This window comes from Hippopotamus amphibius, chromosome 7 (assembly GCF_030028045.1).
Source record: "Hippopotamus amphibius kiboko isolate mHipAmp2 chromosome 7, mHipAmp2.hap2, whole genome shotgun sequence".
Classification (NCBI taxonomy): domain Eukaryota; kingdom Metazoa; phylum Chordata; class Mammalia; order Artiodactyla; family Hippopotamidae; genus Hippopotamus; species Hippopotamus amphibius.
In genome coordinates, this window is record NC_080192.1 from 28921171 (window position 1) to 28942044 (window position 20874).

Here is a 20874-nt window from a genome sequence, read left to right on the forward strand (position 1 = left end):
TTGAATTTTCTGTTTCAAACAGCAGGTGGTGGTACTGGGTTATTCTATTAAATTTAAGTACTTAATTATAGATATTGCTGTGTTGATGAAAATAACATGTAATATATAATTTAGTTTCAGAACATCATCCTGTTAAGATTTACTTTGTAAAATAATATACATGATGAGGTCTTATATTACTTGAAAAACTTCCGTATACATAAATCTTTTAGAAGAAAGGAAATGTGTATATATATAAAACACACATTATTTAAGTCATTTAAATATTTTCGTACATCATACAATTATTTAAATTATTTTAACTTTTTTGGATAATAAAAAGGATTTAATATTGGGGATTAAACATTTATTTCAAATATACTCTAAATTTTTAATTATTATAAAAATAATGGTGCTAAATTGTAAAGACTAAAGAAATTCTTTTCACTTAGTAAAAGAGTGGATGGAAAAATAATGCTTTGTCTCACTCCTTCAATTAATTCCAAGTTGAGTGTAATGATTACTTTTAATCACTTTCAACCAACCCTATAATGTACTGTATATTTTATATTACTCATCAATCTATATTCCCATTTCACTATATTTAATATCTTCAAATAATTTATTTTGAGCCTTGGCTACATTTCAATTCTTTGTCTTTATTGAAGCTTAAAGGGGTTGGTATTTTTCTAGTCTTTGATCCAGCACTGGATTTGGTTGCATGGTGGGAAAGAGATCAGGAAAAAGGAGAGTATTGTACTTCTTAAAAAGCTATTGCTCTTACTGGTGAAATAACATTTGAAAGTTGTAGTTCACTAGGCCATGATAATAATTATAATGTTGAATTATTTGAGCCAGTATCTCAGAGGTCCCAGGTCACACAATGCAAAGGTAATATTTACAACCTTGAATGATTCATAGGCAATATCAGGTAGCAGATGGCATCTGTAAAGATTTTAATGACTCTTTTGCAGTGCCTGATTCATGACAGATGGAATGGAGGAGCGGAGAGGCAGTGGCTGGGATCTGTTGGAATAAGGCGGAACCAGATGGTTGGCAGGAATTAAGCGTCCTGTGGAAGGAACAGGGGTTAAAATAGAGACAGGAATTAAAGAGAAATAAGGTGAATTAGGACTAAGAGTGCTGTATAGCAGAGTCTACAAAGTGGAGATGTGGGGACCATTTACATTTTATTTTAGGGTCAGTCTGTATGACTGCAACCTTTTTATTGTGGCCACTGTGAAACTGGAACTGGAGTTTAGTGGTGAAGTCATTACCAAAGTGTTCTGAATGATCAGCTGTGTCTCTGACAGAGCTGATATGAGTAGAATCAACACCTCCAAATGTGTGCTCAAAGGGCTACTTTGAAAGAGAGTGCTTAAAAATTGAACCTTCTATCCGCTCCCTACCACCTTACAGTTGTCATCTTTTCCAAATAGGAAAGTACCCAACAGAGCAGCAAAAACTTCAGCTGATTTTAAAATGAAAAATGTCACTATCAGACAAAGTCTAAGGCTCCTTTCAATTTTAAAATTCTTGGCTTATATTTGATTCTCAACATGTGATCCAAAGACTAGCAGACTTAGCTGAGGTGCAGATATATAGGTTTTACACACACACACACACAAATATATATAGTATGATATATAATATATGATCATATACACACAAATATGTTGCATATATATCATATAGGTAATATGCAGTATATATACAGATGGTCTTCAACTTATGATCATTCAACTTAATGATTTCTCAACTTTGTAACTGTGCTATGATATGCATTTAGTAGAACCAGAGCTTTGAATTTTGAATTTTCATCCTTTCCTGGGCTGTGATACATGGTAAGATACTCTCTTGTGATGCTGGGTAGGGGCAGTGAGCCGCAGTGAGCCACAGTTCCCAGTCAGCCATACGGTCACTAGGGTGAACAACCAATACACTTAAAACCATTCTGTACCCAGACAACCACTGTTTTTCATTTTCAGTGCAGTATGCAATAAATTTCATGAGATATTCAATACTTCACTCTAAAGTAGACTTTGTGTTAGTTGATTTTGCCCAACTGTAGGCTAAAGTAAGCTTTCTGAGCATGTTTAAGGTAGGCTAGGCTAAGCTTTGATGTTTGGTAGGTTAGGTGTATTAAGTACATTTTCAACTTAGTATATTTCCAGTTGGGATCCCATCATAAGTTGAGGAGGATCTGAATTCCTAAAATTGCAGACTAGGCTATTGAAATAGGAGCGCTGGAGGGTAGGAATTTGGGAATCATGTTTAAACAAATTTCTCCGGATAACTGTTATGCAATATATAGTTAAGAACCACTGGTTTAGATATTTTAAAGACAGTTGCTGAAAGTAATAGCTTCATAATATTAGTGAAAACAAAGCAAAAAGAAGCAGCCCATGTCTAGCAGAGGCAACTCAGGTTTATGTGGCTTGAAACCCACACATATTGGGAGTCCTCTTTATGGAATAAAATAAAACAATTAGCAATAGAAAATTGGATACAGTGTCTTCAGAGTAAATCAACTTCTGAGGCTTACACATTGAGGCCAGCCTCACTTACTGTCAACCTGGACATGTTTCTGGGCCTTTCTGTTGAGAATAATGGTCTCATGGGGTTGTCGAGATCAAATAAGCCAACAGCCCTTCATAAACAGTGAAACACCATACGGTTATGGAGGGTGACATCCTCTTCATCTCTGATTGCCTACTTCATATGTGAGGGCGTGAAGTGAGCAGAGAAAGCTGCTCAAGGTTGTGAGATACTCAGTAGGAACAACTATGCACACTTGTGTCCCCTGTTCTCCTTCAACTTTTCTAGAGAAATCCACCACTCCAACACACTCAGACCTAAGTATTTGTTGATTAAATGATTGATTGAATGATGAAAAAATGAGTAAATGGGTGAAGGAATAAATGAAAGGAAAGACTCATGGCCTACCCATTGCTATCATCAAATATGATTGAGCAGAACCTCAGAAGTGACTTATTCTTTTGAAGATTTTAAATTAATTAATTTTATGCTGGGATGAATGTGATTAATTGAGTTGAGTGGAGTTTATCTGTAAGGATCTCCTGGAGGAAGAGCCTTTTTGCAAAGCTTTGGAAGGAAGGATCCTGTGTTTGCAAAAAGCAACAAGAAAGCCTTTATAAAGGGCTTTTTTTTTTTTTTTTTCGTTTCCATTCCAACATAAGTGTACCAATGGTATTCATTCACCTTGTACATCAGGGTGGTTTAACTGAAAAGTATTTAGGCTTTTAAAATAAGCAAAATTAATATTTACTGTGTCCCTTGTGGAAAAGGCACAGGAAATTGCACTAAATCCTCACCATAACCCACAAAGTCAGGTTTTTCTTACTGGAAAACTGGGGCTTCAGGAGCTTCATAACTGCCCAAGATCTCAAGATCTTGGATATTACACAAGATATTGCAAATAAGTTTCAAGCCCCAAACTTTCTGATTTAATACCCATGTTCTCCTACTATATAATTTTAAGTAACAAAATATTTTTTGAATTCTGTAAAAATATGAGTAGACAAAGAACCTCTCTATTTTAATCATTTCCCTGTTGAGAAAATAAATAATTTTTAATTATGTGCATTAATTTTATAACATTTTCTACTGGGGTCATAAAAGGCTATACATTTCCTGGTAATGGTCCCTAAACTGTGTCTAAATCCCACACTTCCTACATACAATGTGGCAAAATATGAGAAAATCATATACATAAACACACTCCATACACACCCCCCCACACACACATGCATGCATACATATATATGTGCATATATATCTATATATATATGAATCTCTGTATACATATATTTGTATGTGTGTGTATATATATATTACCTTTTTATTTTTTTGAAAACAGAATTTTAAAAAGAAATCTTAATCATGATATTTGAATTTGCTTACTTGAGTACTGAAATATATGTAGGTTAAAGTACTTGAAAATTAACTAACTACAAAATGGACCAGTTTGTAAGCTGAGGTGAAAACAATTAGGAACATTCTGAATCTGTTGGATGAATGTGCAGTCCTTGCTTCTGTTTTATTGCCATGTCCTCTGTGAATTTTAGTAAAACACATATCAGAAGAAACAAGAGTTTGATAGAAGCTACAGTTTAGAGAGAAAACGGGTTTATCAAATAGTTACAAGTAGATTTTTCTTATTTTTTCAGGGCATCATCATAGTCTTGCAGTCCTATAGAACCCTATCTTAGACTTGCTTATATAAGCAAATATGCCTTGATGTGTGTGTGAGTGTGTGTGTGTGTCTGAAGAGGCAGAGCACAGACTTTTAAGACCTATTCCCTTTTCTTGATCTCAAAAAACCAAGTTTCAGCCATCCTGATCTTACTCTCTAAATATTTAAGTCTTCTTTTATTTTTTCCAGTCATTTCTGGTAATTGCTTGATTTTACTGATGATGTGGCAGAATCAGAGGACACGTTTTAGATGCATGTGCTCTGTGACTGTTTGGGATGCAAATTAAATGTAAGAGAGCAAACCCCCAATAGAGTGTGTGTGGCCAAATTACAGAGGTTTATGCACCCACAGTGAGAGACCAGATATAGGGATTCTAATTAGGAAAATAATATATATATTACTCCCAGAAGCGCATTCAAAATGTTACATTTCCTTGGAAGGTCTTCATATTTACTTTTCATTTGAAATTCCAAATAATTTTTTCAAAAGTCAGTTCTGAGTGATACTATCAAATGTCTGCCTTCACTTTAATTTTCAGAGTTCAAGGATTGTAGATGTGTACTATTGATTCAATTCCCAAATTCTGGTAGTTGTCCCAATAGAAAAAAAATGCATAAAAAAACCCAGATCCAAAAGTGCCCATTAGTTAGCTCTGAGCATGCCAAAGCTGTCAAGTGATATTACAGTTACGGTCTTTAAAGCATTTGAAAAAAAAAGCTGGATAACGTTGTGTAAAAAGCTGGATTTTATGGCTTTGTCTATGCCAAAGAGATTGTCCAACAGAAAGCATCCTGGTAAGCCTAATTATTACTCCACATATGGTACGTGGCATTATAAGCTATTTTGAGATTTTTGGAAAGGGAGAGAGATGAGTGACAACCACAGCAGGGTGTGCTGAAGAATTGTAACTCCAGCTCCTAACAGTCTCGTGCTGGCAGAGCATAAAATACAAAATGCTGTTTTAGTAATTTATTTAGTATTTATTTTCAGGGCGGATAATTTTATTAAAATTTACAGGTTAGTGTGGGGAAGAAAGAGATATAAAATGTCAATATAGTACGTATATTCGGTAAAGATTGTTCTTCAAAATGTTATGGCTGTTTATATAGGCAGCTTTCGTTTCTTTAAAAATCACTGCAGCTTTTGTCACATTTGATTTAGGGAATAATGTAGAATCTGATTTGGAGTACACTTTAAAGTAAACATTAAAAAACACTTTGAAATTGCATGCGTAGGTGGTTGCACCAGGGAAATAGTTTGGGAGAATGAACTCAGAGAAACATGAAAGCAGTGAGCCACGTATCAGATTTGCCTCTATGCCTTTAATTGCTTACGTTTGAAAGTTTCCTCAAAGAGAGAAGAGGACATACAAGGAAGAGGGGTGTTTTATACTTATGATTTCAGTATGTGAGTCCAATGAAAACTATTTCTAAGCCAAAGTTTTGAATATCTCAATATGGCTTAAAATGAAATTTAGACATCCCCTAATTTCCATCTCTGAAGTATTTTAAAGGTCATCCCCACCTGTTTAGTTGCAGAATCTTGTGCTCAGCAGTCATTGTACCAATGGAGGACACACCCAGAATGTCCAGGACATGTGAAAGGTGTTTTCATATACTAAACGATAATTATGCTTACGTCCTGTACCAAGCTTTGTAGGATTTCAAAAGCCTTGACTGTCCAAATCCAAGAAACTTAGCAGATTCCTGGCACCACTTTTTCCTTGTTTGGGATTAAATAAATAAGAATCCCCTTCTCTAGCAAAACAAAGGGATCTGCCTTTCTGGTTTTCCATTCTAAATGTTAAAAGCAAGATACCATGTGAGTGAAGTTAAGGATTATCTAACCTAGGGCAGAGTAACTGGGTGCAAACAATTAATATCCCCAGTAGATCTCTACCCATGATCAAGGCTAAAAGAAAATCATGAAATCAGGATTGGGGGTAGCATGTTGTTCTTTTGTGGTTATTTCAAACATTGTTTTAAAATAAAATCAAATATACTTCATTATTATAACCTAAAAGATGAAGAAAACCAAATACAGATTTTAATTCAGCTTTTACTTATATTTTTAGGTCAAATGATTTATAAACTTCTCTGGGATATAATATTATAATAAGATTAAAATGACATGTACCACTTCATTTTCCCTTTGAGAGTTAGAGTTAATACACTTTAAATCTGGCCTCTGCTGCTATTGCTATTTTCTCCAAAAGGTGGCACTTTTGTATCTTTTTCTTTCTTAGGGTGCAGAGAACCAGGGGAGCCAGAGGGACCGGAGTGAATTTTCAGAATTGTTTTTCTTTAACAAATTCCAAATAGCCACGTCAGAAATCTGCATTTCTGCAACTGCAGCTACTTTATGCTCTAAAGAACCCTTCAAATAAGAATTAGTCTGATTTTGAGAAAGAAAAACATGCTTCCCATCTTAGTTTGGTTTAAACTTTAGAGTTCTTTATCCCAAGTTTATTTTATAATGTTCTTCTTCCCTTCTGATCTTTGACTAAAGTTCTAATTCTTTTTTTTAAATAACCTTGATCCATTTGAAGTTGTCCTTCTTAATTAGAATGTATAAGCAACACATGAGTATGTCTGGACTCTATCTAAACAAACCTTTCTGACAGCATAAATCCAGAAGGATAAATCATTCAGACAGGAGAAATCTTTTGAACTGTGAACAGACAAGAAAGAGTGAGAGGCATAGAGGGAAAGGAAAACATGTTGGAGAGATTCTAATAATGAGACAGGAATTAACAGATGAGACAAATCAAACTAGTAGGTTCTTTCTAGCAATTCAGGTAAATTTGCTTCCAATCCCTACAGCTGAAAAGAATTTTAAAAATGATCTATTGAAGTCCAGCCACTTCATTTTACAGAGGAGGGAACTGAGTCCCAGAAAGCTAAAGAGTGTTTTCGATGGAATGCAGCTGAATTCTGTTTCTACTTCTGGTGAAAGAATGCAATGATCTATCAAAGAGATATAAGTCACAAGCTATAGAAAACAAAATCTCAGTTTTGAAAATTAGAGTCTGTTTAACCATGATCCTTTTCTTCAGGCACAGATTATTTTGAGCCACTATGCTGTCTTAGAAGCCTTCTTTTGCTCCAAATAGGAATATGGTCATTCATTAACCACTTAAGTTATTAGATCTGTGTTGTCCAATACAGTGGCCAATAGTCATATGTAAATAATTGAATTTTAAATTAATGAAAATTAAATAAAATTTTAAATTTAGCTCCTTAGTTACACTAGCCATATTTCAAGTGTGGCAAGTGGCTACTATACTGGGCAGGGTACACATAGAATTTCCATCCTTGCTGAAAGTTCTCTTGGACAGCACTGTACAGACCATCAACTGTAGAGCATGGGAAGAGTACAGCACAAAGTCAGGCACATAGTGTCATGGGGTAACCCAGAATATTATGGCTAAAGGCATTTGTCACGTGGGTTATAAGCAAATTTACAACCAACTATGGAAAATTAGCAGGTTTATGTCTTTTTAGGCCTTCTGTCCCTCCCTTTTTCACTGTATTTTTTGCCTTCTCTAGTATTCTTCACTTTTGAGTGTTCAATAAATCTTTGTGAGTACCTCATTTATTCCCACTTCTGTGCATTATTCGATTACATTTCACAATGTTTATTGACTACCTACTGTGTGACAAACATTGCACTAGATAACTAAAAAGGAAAAATTAGATGCTCTGTGATAATGAATCAGGCAGGAGGAAAACACATGTTTCCAGAATTTATTCATGATATGGAATGAGCTCTTCTAACTATTTCAATTAGTAAAAGCAAGCGTGATTAGAATAATTATGCAGATTAAAAGATGGAAGCTTATTATGAGGGGTTTAGTGACTTGCCCAAAATAATACAGGTGGCATAAAAGGTATCCTAAGGCTGGAATTCATGTCTTTTTATGCCAAGTCCAGTGTTTTTTCTAATCTATTACCAACTCAGAGTAGAGTGGTTTATGCCAACTTCCTAATTTTTTCTAACATCTGTCAATGAATCATCAAATAAATTGTACCTTCCATCAACATTCTCTTTTTTTGAGTCCAATTTTCAGATTTTCTTTGAATAAAGACAGAATTATATTTGTGTTTTTATATGGGCTTCTCTTTGGAACCCTCAGCTAAGTGCTCGTAAAAGACCCTTGTGTTGAACTGACCTATGCTTGATGTTCTATTAATACTTAGAACTTGTATGGATTGACAGAGCTTCAGTGTAAATTAAACAAATGTTCTTTCCATTAAGAAAAATAGAGTAGATATAATACTTATTAATTGGCAGATGAATAAAAGCACACCATTTGCAGGCAATTAGGGCAGTATCAGTAGCATACAACATTTGAGATTTGGCACTTCCCATGCCTTTCTGCTTAAAAGAATGATTCATTTAGGCCTAAATCCAGATGTTATCCAAAATCTGGGTCTTATATAGATTTTCTCTTTCCAGCAGTCCTTGCTTGGAAATGTGACACCAGCATCCTATCATTGAAGTGGCTTGGTAATGGGCTGCGAAAACCCATTACTAACCATTTCTGCAGCACAGTATTTGGAAGTGCTCTACATGCCACTCAGTATGAAGATTAGTATAATAAGACTTTCCCCCACACATTCAAGTTATTGGTCAAATGTTAATTTTTATGTTTTGATGGGTCTCAGGATACCCTGTATTACTTGCAATTATTTTAATCACAAATTGTATGATAGTCAGATGGTACTACCTTTATATAAAAGAAACCTAGCTAGAGATGTCTTTATCGTCATCAAATAGAAACCGTCAGTAAACCTGGCATGTTTTCTTATCCTATTCATCAAATTTGCTATACAGGATTTAATTGACTGAAACTTTTCCCCAGTCCTTCATAGAGTACTTCCCTGATTCCATCATCCTTCTCACTTTGTCATACTCTCCTACCAAAACAAACAAACCAGCAAAAATACTCTTCAGAATGACTTTTATACGTTTTAGTGGCTCATACTCTTTTCTTCCCAACCCATCAATTCAAAGAATCATCCCCCTCCTATCTACAATTCATTTGTCCCTCTCTTTTAGGGTTTTCCTCTAGTATCTTAGAAATTAAAGGTTCTCATAACCAGCAATACCGTTCATGCATTTTCAAGACACTCTTCTTGCATAACAAAAGTGTATTCATGCATTGAATAGTATTTATGCTGCCCAGCGTAATGAAACACAATAACTTTTTCAGAGCAGACTCTCCCTACCTATGTGGCTTTGAGCAAATGACTTTATCATTTTGGACTCCAATGTTCTCATCTGAAAAGATTAATTGAAGAAAACATAACAAAAAGGAAATCTTATTGCTCATATTCTATTTTTCTGTTTTCTTTTAAAAGATTCTAGTAAAAAAATATAGTGGCTAGAACATTTTTTTCCTATACATTGTGTGATAGTATAATTCAAAAAATTATTTTCTAGAATATGTTATCACTAGAGAAAGTAATTTTGGAAAACAAAAACTGTTGGTCAAATAAAATTTGTTATTTTCTTGAGGATTTGTATGACTCAGCTAGAAGACTAGAGCTGGATATTTTGCAAAATAAATATACTCTGATACTAGCTACAAAAATAGGAAGAAATCTGTATAAGTTTAGCTGGAGAGCGAATTTGTACCATTAAAATATATTCCAATTTATATTACATAGCATTAGAAAATGCCACAATATTCTTTAATAATCCCACACCTGGAAATTGGATGCATACGTAAAATGGCATTTGTGTCTGTGTCAGCTGGAATCATTTGTATTTGTTCTGTGGCTTAGGAAACTTTCCAGCAAGTAAGGAGCACAGAGCCGACTTTCTCCTAGTCAAGACTCTAATATGCCTGCCTCTCTCACAGCCACAACACATTTTAATTAGCCAACTTGGCATTTTTAAAAAAGTATGTACCTTAATCACATTGAGATATGTGGCTCTTGAATTAAAAGAAAAATTTTGTGTACAACAGACAAATTCTAAATCTGAGTTGTTACTTTTAAAATATTTTAGATGGGATTGCCATATATACATTACTAAGAAGAAAAAATAATCAAATTTTACACTTTAAATACATGCAGTTTATTGTATGTCAATTATATCTCAATAAAAGTTCTTTAAAAATAAAAATAAAAACAAAATAAAATAAAATATTTTAGAAACCAAAACAGCCAGATCCACATTTTGTATGCTTTACTTCCAAATAAAGGTTACTTATGTGAGCTGTACACTCAATCTTGCTGTGATATTAGATCAAAACTTGCTGAAGATTTGGGCTCCCATTACTCTATGAATACTTAAAGCACCTGTTGGCTGTTATCATACTGTCTTTTCCCTCATTACTTTTCTCTTTAATATGGCTCTACTCTTGACAGAGAAAATGTTAGATCCTGAAATGCATGATCTATTTGTTACGCATCTTTGACATGAGCAAAGGTCCAACCAGACATCGTGATACTTCTCCCCAATGTATACATTTAATCAAATTACGTTGCAGAAAAAATAATTTGGACAAACAAGTCTTGAACAAAAAGGAAAATACTGAGAAATAAATAGAGAAAAGGAACATATTATAAACTATTTGCTTTTATTAATTTTGCCTACATGCCTTTGTACTCAGCTGGTTGAGTACATGAAAGTGTACTTATTGATTCGTCATGAAGGACATTTGCTTCTCTCTGATTCTGTTTGGCAAAATGCTACTTACAGTTACCATCCATTATGTGATAGTAGTGCATCCACTCAAACAAAAGGACTATATAACAATTGATCTTGTTTGAAAATGACAAGGTAGTGTATACCAGCTTATTAAGTGAAAGTAAATAGTTTCCCTTATTTTACAAAGTGTCTTTAACTAGGAAGATGGTGAATTTTTGCATCTATGGGTTAAGGTCTGTTAATTGCAAATGTGATACCGAGAGAGGTAGCAAACTGCTTTTCTGATATTATTTAAACAGCAAAGATTTTTATGCTGCCCTGTCTCAAATTTAATAGTGTTGAGTCACTATCTTCTGAGGTTCTGTCTCAACAGAACTCATTGGAAATTCAAGGGATACCGGAAACTATAATTTTGCTGTAGCTTGAACTTGCCCAGATTAAAGGAGGGACAAAGTTCTGAACAAACTTTCCTCTGGCTAAAGTCCAGTACTACTCTATGCCAAATACCTTCTTCTTCTTCTTCTTTTTTTTTTGGCTGTAAAATGAAAAAAAGGGGTTCTTTATAAAGAAAAGTTATTTTCATTGAAAAGGATTTTTCATTCATCTTGTCAGGATTATAACAAATTTCACTAATCTCACATTTTTATGTATCTTGACCTCTGAGTCTGTTGTTTTTTTTTTTAGTTTTCTTTCTTTTGTATTTTTAAAAAAACACTCTAAATTACCTAGAATGATAATTGAAAAATTTCCCACCACAGCCGTAGACAAGCATCAACAAGCAGGCAATGGATGGATGGATAAAATGACATTAGCAAATTCTTTTATTTACAAACATTAAAAAATAGGGACATTGTCTTTTATCTCTCTGAATATTTATATTCTCAACATAAAATGAAGTCATGGAGACAAGCCCATATCTGTTTATTTTTTAAAATCTATGGTGTCAACAGTTTAGAAGTTTCCAATAAAGACCAGGAATGAAGGCATTCTTGTGGGATGTCATCAAGTCAAGGAATTCTGTCCAAATCTTCAAAACAAACAAAATATTTGGCTTGTGTTTCTGAACAGTTTAGATAAGCTTTTCATTTTTATAACTTACATTCTTTCAACTGATGTGTGTGTGTGTGTAGTGCTTAAAATTAGAAGCAAAAAACTAAGGAGATTCCATATTGTTTGATAGCTGTGAAAACCTGGTTGACATTAAATGCAACTTAGAAGCTGATGGTGTTTTGGCTGCCAGTGTGGGAGGAGGGTATTGCGATGGGGAGGAATCACCCTTATTTGGGCATCATTTACTGGGACTTGGCTAAGGACATAACACTGGAGAATAGCAACGTGTGCTTGGTTGTTCTCTCTTTGTCTTCTTAGTCTAAGCCCCATGCTCCCCTCCTTCTTCTGGGCCTTAGAAGGCAATTTCTGAAGACTGCCTCACCTGGGCTCCCTTGCCAGCTGGCTTCTGCTTAGAATCATCCATTGGTCCCAGTGGACTGAGATACAAAAGTTATGCATTTCGTCCCCTTTCCCTCCTTTCATCAGGACCCTGTCCCTGGTGACAACCAGATTCCTCTTTCCCGCCGGGAAACCATTCCTTTGCAATTCCAATTCTCTGTGAAATCTGGTAATACCATTACTTCCTCTTGTCCCTTTGGTACCGTGGGTGGAAATGACTTTCCACTGTTGCTGGTCTCTGGGTGCCCCGCCAGCCCTTGTTTGCTCCCTTTACTGTGCCCACACATAGTCAGAACTCCAATTAATAAAAATAACTTTATTCTTTAAGGGCAGATATGTGCACAGTGTGAGAAGGAAGGGTGGGATTTGTTCATGGTCTCACTGGCTATGAAAATAGAATTAATTATTGTCACTCAGCCAAGTATTCATTATGGAAATCAGAATGTAATTGATATTTATTACTGGATAAGTTTTAAAAATACATAACATGGAAAAAAGTAAATAGGAAAGAAAATAGTAATTAATCTTACTAATTGATAGCAATCAATGTGTTAATTGCATCTCTATGAAGTAGGCATTTGCATTGCCCCCATTTTAAAATATAAGAACCAACCTCTTGAAAGGTGAAATGACTTGTGTAAGGTCACACAGCTGTGGGATGGCAGAGGAAGGATTTGAACTGAGGCAGACTGGTTCTTAAGCCTATGCTTTTAACTACTAAGCACTACTACCTCTTGGAAAGGAAATAGGACGTGAAGGGAATAGTGTTTATCAAGTACCTACTCTGTGCCAGGAAGTGCACTAGATACTTTCACATGCGCTATCTCATTTATCTCCCTTTCAGAAGCACTTGACACTGTCATTCATTCTCTATTTTAAGAAGCACTTTCCTTTCTAGGTTTCTTTGACACCACATGCTGCTCTGGTTTTCCTCTCATTTTCCTTTGCTTGTTCTTGTCTATCCAGCCTTTAAATGTGGGAACGTTTCATGCTTCTATTCTTCCTTAACTCATCTAATTAAGTGGCTTAAGCCAATGATCCACAGATGACTCATATTTTTATTTCTAACTTGTCCTCTCTCCTTAATGTCATACCTGTATGTTCAACTGCCTCCTGGACATCTCCCTTTGGGTACGTAGTAAGCATCTCAGACTTAACACGGACAACTGAGAATGATTCATTTCTTCTTCAACCTGCTTCTCTCCCTGTCATCTCCATTTTATGAAATAGCACTATTATCTATTGCAGTTAATCAAGCTAAAATTTGAGGAATTATCCTAGAGTGCTCATGCTTTCCTTCTCCTGTATCTAATTATCAACACATTCTGTCTGCTCCACAGTTAGAGATCCAAGTCCCTCCCCGTTCACTACCGTGATGTTTGGCCTCAGTCGTGATAACTTCCTAACTGATCTTGCTATTTCCAGTCTTGCTCTCCTTCAAGGATTTCTACATATGGCAGCCAAATAGTTATTTTAAACATATCATGGCACTTTACCGCTTAAAAGCCTTTATTGGTTTCCAAGCAAAATGCAATCCAACTTTCCTTTGCATAGGATAAAAACCTTACCTAAGCTGGTCTCTGTTGAATGAATGAATCCTATACTAGACACATTAGGGCTTTACAATAGCTCTTCCAGGTGGCTATTAATCTATTCATTTTTTATTAAAGTAGAAGTGGAGGCAGAGAATAACATTATATTCTCCCCTCCCTCAGGAGGCCTTGAAATAAGTTTTTAAGTGAACTTGACTAATGTAATATGTAATAAGCAGCCAATATTTTCTGAATTACTTACACTGCATTAGACACAATACTTTGGTGGGCACTTTTTGTGTATTATTTTAATAATTTTTATAATGAGAGTCTTAAGAAGGTGCTATCATCTGCATTTGATATGTGAGAAGCAAAGCTCAGAGACATTAAGTAATTTACTCAAAGTCACAGTGCTGGTTAGTGAGAAAAGGTTGATCTAATACCAGTTCTGTATTCCAAAGCCCACAGCTCTAACCATGTGACTTTTCTACCTTCTTGAAAAGATGGTGTATACATTTTATTATTCCTACCAATTATATACACACACACATTTTTTCTCTTTCAAAGAATATAAACTACCTTAAACATGCCAGGACTTAATGTTATTATAAACTCTGTGTTTGTAGATGGAAGGCAAAGACAGCAGTCTTGTTCAATACCTAGTAACTATTCTATTTCTCCTTGGCTTGTCCCAATACAATTACGGAACGGCACTTAACTGTAAAATGCAATGAAGGAGGACATTTATTGTGAATGTTTTTAAAGAAATAAACTTTTTATTGTCATCTCTGAATTTGACCTTGTTATACATAATTTCTAAACAGGGAAATTTTAATAAAAAAAAATCCATACCAAAGAAAAGGAAACATTTACACATGTGGTAATGATCAATCCTCCTCTTATAAAGGAAATATTTTCATATCAAATGGTTTTGATTCACACTGGGAGGAAAAAACACAAAAATATTATGTTAATATGTAACACAACCATAGACATGCAATGTGATCTCCAAATTCTACTAAACTGGACACCACAGTGATATGCCTTTATAGGGATTCCATCTTGTTCATGCTGGGAGAGAAACACATTGTAATTTCCATTTTGAAAATGACTCTTTAAAATTGCCAAAAATTTAGTTTACTATACAACTTGTTGCTTTGACAACGGAGAGTATATTAATATCAATATATTGTTCCAAGTTAATCTTTTGCAGAACTATTTCTTTTTCATGCCTAAAGAAATCACAAAGGGAATACGTCATCCTGTTTATTTGAAAGAAATTATGAATCAATCTTTATTTTCTTTCTTCCCTTGGAAAACAAATGCCAATAGAAAGCACTGCCAATAAAAAGTAAGAAAATTTGGTCCTCAAAGCAATTCAAATTGAAAACTCTGTTCAATGTTTCTTACATTTTTATTCCAACATGTCACAGTGATTCTTTCACTTACATTTGCTCAGATAACTTTCAACAATAAGTATTTTTATTTGTTTTCTTTTAAAAATAAAGATCCAGATGCTATGGTGAATATACAGGCAATGACCATAACTTAATGTATATAATTTTCTTGTATAACTTATAAAATGGTCCTGCTGAAAATTCCCAGGAAGTGTTTCAAAAATGTCTTGAGCAATAGGAACATCATCATATGATATCTCTTATGATGATTATTATGAAAGACACCAGCTATTTCTATGAGTGTATTATGCTAAAATTATTATTTTTTTAAATTACTTTCAATGCTTGATCATTGTCCCTTTTGTCCTTAACATGATAGCCATTGATTGTACCTTTGGCCTACTTTTCTGCACATCTCAAAGTTTTCTTTAATGAGACACATCATAGTCAGTAATGATTCATGTGGTTATTTGTTTTTGGATAATCTGCCCTCCCTTTCCTCTGATAAATTCTAAAATACACTTGAGAACATTGATTAATGGCAGATTGGAGGTGGACCAAGTCCAATTAGATGTTTAAAAATTATAGTGCTCTGTCTATCACAGAGGATCGATCTTCTTTCTAGGGAGTACATGCAGCTAAAATGACCCTCAAAATGAAGTTATCTGCTTTCTGGGCCTATAATCCCTGTGTTGACATCACTTACTTAGTCCTACCAACATATCTGGAAGCAATGGGATAGAAGCTACTATTGAGCGTTACTTTCATAACTCATATTCATGTATAAAATGCCCAGTCAGTTATCTACCAGGACCTGAAGGAAAAAGGGAAAAGAGAAAAGCCTCGGTATTTTGTTAGCAGTGATGAAAAAGCAAAAGTCTTCAAGAAATGGTGAAGCCCTTCCCCCCTCCCCCATTTTTTTGGCCACACCTCACGGCTTGCGGGGTCTAGTTCCCCAATCAAGGATTGAACCTTGGCACAGGGCAGTGAAAGCCCACGTCTTAACAACCGGACCACCAGGGAATTCCCAACAAAGACTCTTTTTGACCAAACTTTAGTCAGCCTCCTCTAAACCCTTTTCTCACTAGGCCTCATCCTTGGGCTTTGTCCTCAGACCTGCATAACCCAGGTTTAGCAAGAATCCTGCTGGTCAATTTAGTGAGAATCCCCAACCCTCACCCTCAGTATCTAATCATTCTTGATATCTGATCAAAACCCTCATTCCCCTACCCATCCAGGAGGTAGCTGTTTTCCTGGGCTGCCTTCAGCAAGAATCCTGTTAGGTCTATTCAGCAAGAATTCCCCTAGCCTTGACGTCTCCTCTAAGTAGCTTCTATCCACCCCACCTCCCCACAACCTGCTTCTTGCCTGCAGATTTCCATTGGTCTTTGCTGTATTTGGAATTGATCCCAGTTCTATACTGAGGTCTCTTTCCCTCTATTGCAATAGTTCCTAAATAAAATCCGTTTTTACCACTTTAACTGCTATCTGGCTCTGGTTTTCTTTAACAGTCTCAAAGATCTTTGGAAAGAAGGTGGGATAATATATAGCTAATAAACGAGTAAGGTTGAGAAGGTGGGAGAAGAACCAGAGAGAGGAAGTTCTGTTGGGGGTCACCAAGGCTCAAATACACTCCAGTGTGTCTGTGTCATGGGTGAGCAGAAACTTCCCAACTTCCTCCAGATGAATAGAATTCTTATTTTTACATCTGCAGATTCTTTTCCATTACTCTGTTCTCTGTATCATGCTTTCCAACCAGTTGGACATTGGTCCTTTACTATTTGCCCTGCCACTTTATTTCACCATGTGCTTTAATCATGGCACTCTTTCCAGCTTTTAAAAATAATTTCAATTCTTGTGACACAATCCATTTCCATCAGTCTTTAATTTGGTTAGTTAGAATTTGTCAAACCTTGAACTGATGTTATCTTTTCCCTTCTTGATAGTGAATCATAAAAATAATCCATTTTGTGATTTTAATTTGTGAAAAACACAATTTGAATGTATTTATTTTTTTTTTCTTTCTCTTGTGACTTTTCATTCAGCATTTCTCCCTTGATTCAGGATTCCTTCTCAGCTCCTACACTGACTTCTTTGGTCACCTTAGCTCGAAACACAGCAGGCATCATCCCATTTGCTATACCCTCTCTCCCTAATTGCTTCTCTAGATAACTTCTCTCATTTCTTCTTTCCTTCCCAGTGGATTTGGGTGGACTTCCCTCTTATGTCCACTCTTCACAATGAGGGCTACATTCCTCAAGATGATGACTTGCAACATCCATCATGATGCTGTTTTCCTTTGCCTTTTTTGTCTCGCCACCACCTGAAAAGCATCTTAATTTTTCTTTTCTCTTCAAAAGCCTCTTCATCCTCTATCCCTTTCTCTTAGTGGCTTTTAGGTCTTCCCTACATTGTGCAGATGTGACCACTCAGTTTTTTAAATTCCTCTTTCATTCTGAAACCGTGAAGCTGACCCAGCTGCATCTGTCTCCATTTATTTTGATTTATTAAGAAGTTTGTTCAAATTTGTTCTTTGCACAAACTTTTGACATCCTATACTCTGCCTTGTTGTTTTGTTTGAGTTTGTTTTGCTTTTAAGCAAGTTGCCTCTGTAGTCTAGATACCCAAACTTTTCTCAACCACAGATTTCTGGAAGCTTTTTTCAATCTGTTCTTGTGTATCCTTTACCCTTTTTTTGGGGGGGGGGTCCTCTCCTGTCATATTTCTACTTCAAATTCATATCCTTTTATCCAAATTCCAAATCATGTTCATGTTGTAACGTCTAGAACATCAGCGTGACTCTTGCTTATCTACCGCAGTGCCACTTATCTTCATCATCTCTCTAAGGACTTGGGAAAACAAATATCCTTCTACCTTGCTGCTCAAATGTGGTACCTAGTCCAGGTACTATTAACATCACCTGGGAGCTTGTTGGAAATGCAAATGCTCAAGCTTAACCTTCTGAAGTATACTCTGCATTTTAACAAGATTCTCTAGGTAAATGTACTCACACTGACATTTAAGAAATGTCAGTGTGCTACAATATTCACAAATTTGAGAGTGCATAAGAATTAACTGAGTGAGCTCAGGTATCTTGTGATATGTACCCAAATCATATTGCCTCAAAGCCTCCTAGTTTCTCTTTGGGTTTACATATAGCTATTGTAGTTACTATTACTCTTTCTCCTTATTCAAATTTACCAAACACCCTCCTTCCCAGCATGCATCATAGTAACCTAGATGAACTTCTTTCCATGCCCATGGGCAGGGTAAGACTGTTATTTTATTCCCCATATTACTAATAGAAAACTGCAAAGAGAAATTACCTGGTTTTCTCAAGGTTACCCAGCTAATCACAAGTAGAATGAAAACACTCCAAATCCTTAACCCTTGGTCTAAAATTTGTACCATTAACATGCTGTTGTTTGTTGAGTGGATATAAAATGCTATAAATGTTATTTTTTCCCATTTATCTCAATGTTTTTAATATTAATATACAAGTTTTAGATTATCGTTAAAGACACATTTGGAAATACTGTCACATCTGTAACATTCTATTTTAGTATACCTTGAGAGAAAGTAATGAAAAATAATTGAAGCTTTAGAAATTATATGCAAGAAAAGGTTCAGTATTTCCTTAGAAATGCACAGAGGTTGGTGATGAAATTTCATAAGGAAAAATATATTAAGCTCACGTATCTTTTGGAGAAAAGTGCTAGAACTATTCCATGGTATGTGTCATGCTCTTTAAACCTTTACGCTCCACTAATCCAGTTTGTCTTGACACACTTCCCCATCCCCACACCTAGCTTGTTCCCTTTCTCTTCAAAACAATGCAAATGTTATTTTGTCTCTTCCTCATATATTGTAAATCTCTCTTATATCTAAAATTGATATTGGAGAAGCATGGTTTAAGGGAAGAAATGGAGGCATATTGAGGGACATTAAAAGCTTTATGAAGGCTTCCTAGGTGGCACAGTGGTTAAGAATCTGCCTGCCAATGCAGGGGACACAGGTGCAATCCCTGCTCCAGGAAGATCCCACATGCCACAGATCAACTAAGCCTGTGCACCACAATTATCGAGCCTGTGCTCTAGAGCCGATGCTCCACAACAAGAGAAGCCACTGCAATGAGGAGCCCGCCACACCACAATGAAGAGTAGCCCCAACTTGTTGCAATTAGAGAAAGCCCGTGTGTAGCGACAAAGACCCAATGCAGCCAATAAATAAATAAATTTATTTAAAAAAAAAAGAAAGCTTTATGAACATTCGCAAAAAATTAAGAACTACTGTTTTCACAGTGAAAGTAGAGTGATAGTCTAATTTGAGAGTTTTAACAACTAGTCCATAAATAATTAGATAAATTTCATAATGTAGCAGTATGGAAAATAAATCCATTAGCTAATAATTTTGGCATGTAATTAGAAGATGAACATCTGTAGCTGAAATCAAAGTATGCTGCTGTTACATTATTTAAAATTCTGTTAAAATACCTCGCTAGAATTTTTTCATTTCTCTATTGTTCTTGAAAACCTTAATTATTGACATCATATGATTTACAATGTGGAAATAAATATTATGGATGAAATCCAAATCAAAGAGGCAGCATGTGAAATGAATATAAAATTTGGGAGCATATGAAGGACTGAACTTGAACTTTGTATCTGCAACTTTCTGTATGACCTTGGTTAAGTAACAGAGTGAACTACTCCTGATTTGCTTGGGGCTTCCCTCATTTTAAAATCGAAAGCCCAGCGTCCAAGGAACCTTCTTTATCTCAGACAAACTAGGATGGTTGTTCACGCTAATAAGTGACTCAGGCTCTCTAAGTATCAGATCCTTTACCTGAAATGTATACATATGAGATGAGATTTAAGTCTTTTTTTCCTCTCTTCATATATACATATATTCTACCACAGTGCCTATAAAAATTTACTCCGTAGCAGATTATATACCATGATTGTAATAGATAAGTCATAGTTATAATGGAGGAGAAAAATATCACAAATTGATCAGCAGAATTTGAACTTTAAACAGAAATTCATAAATATGAGAGTTTTCTCTAAGAACTCTTAGAGTAAAATCAAATTTTGAGTGGCAAACAAAATGCAAACTTGATTTAGTAATAGTGAAAGGAGACAAGGGTTTGAGACATTTTGCAATCTGGAAACCAAATTTTCAGTTTTTAAGAGTAGAATGTTTTGGTAATATTATTTAGCCCACAATTGAAATGAGGGAAATTGATGTCATTTTCCACGGACTCTTAACAGAAGTTTATAGGAGGATGTTCTCTAAACAAAATAACAGAGATGTCTCCCTGATTCATTTCCTGATTTTACTTAAGCTTTAACAAGAGTCTCTGTGGAATGTGGAGACTCCTGATTTCTGTGAAAGAACTCCATCTATTCTGTCATTCCTGCAATCCTCAAATAGACACACACTGGACTCTGTCTCCATGTTAGGAACTGAACATGACATTGTGGGTATAAGGTTATCATCCCTGCCCCTGAGGAACTCATGATTTAAGGAGGGAGTCAGGTAAGGTATGGAGTCAGATGGTTACAGTACAATTTGCTACATGCTAAAATAGAATTCTGAACAGTACTATGGAGACAGAAATGAAGAACAGCTATTTGCCCA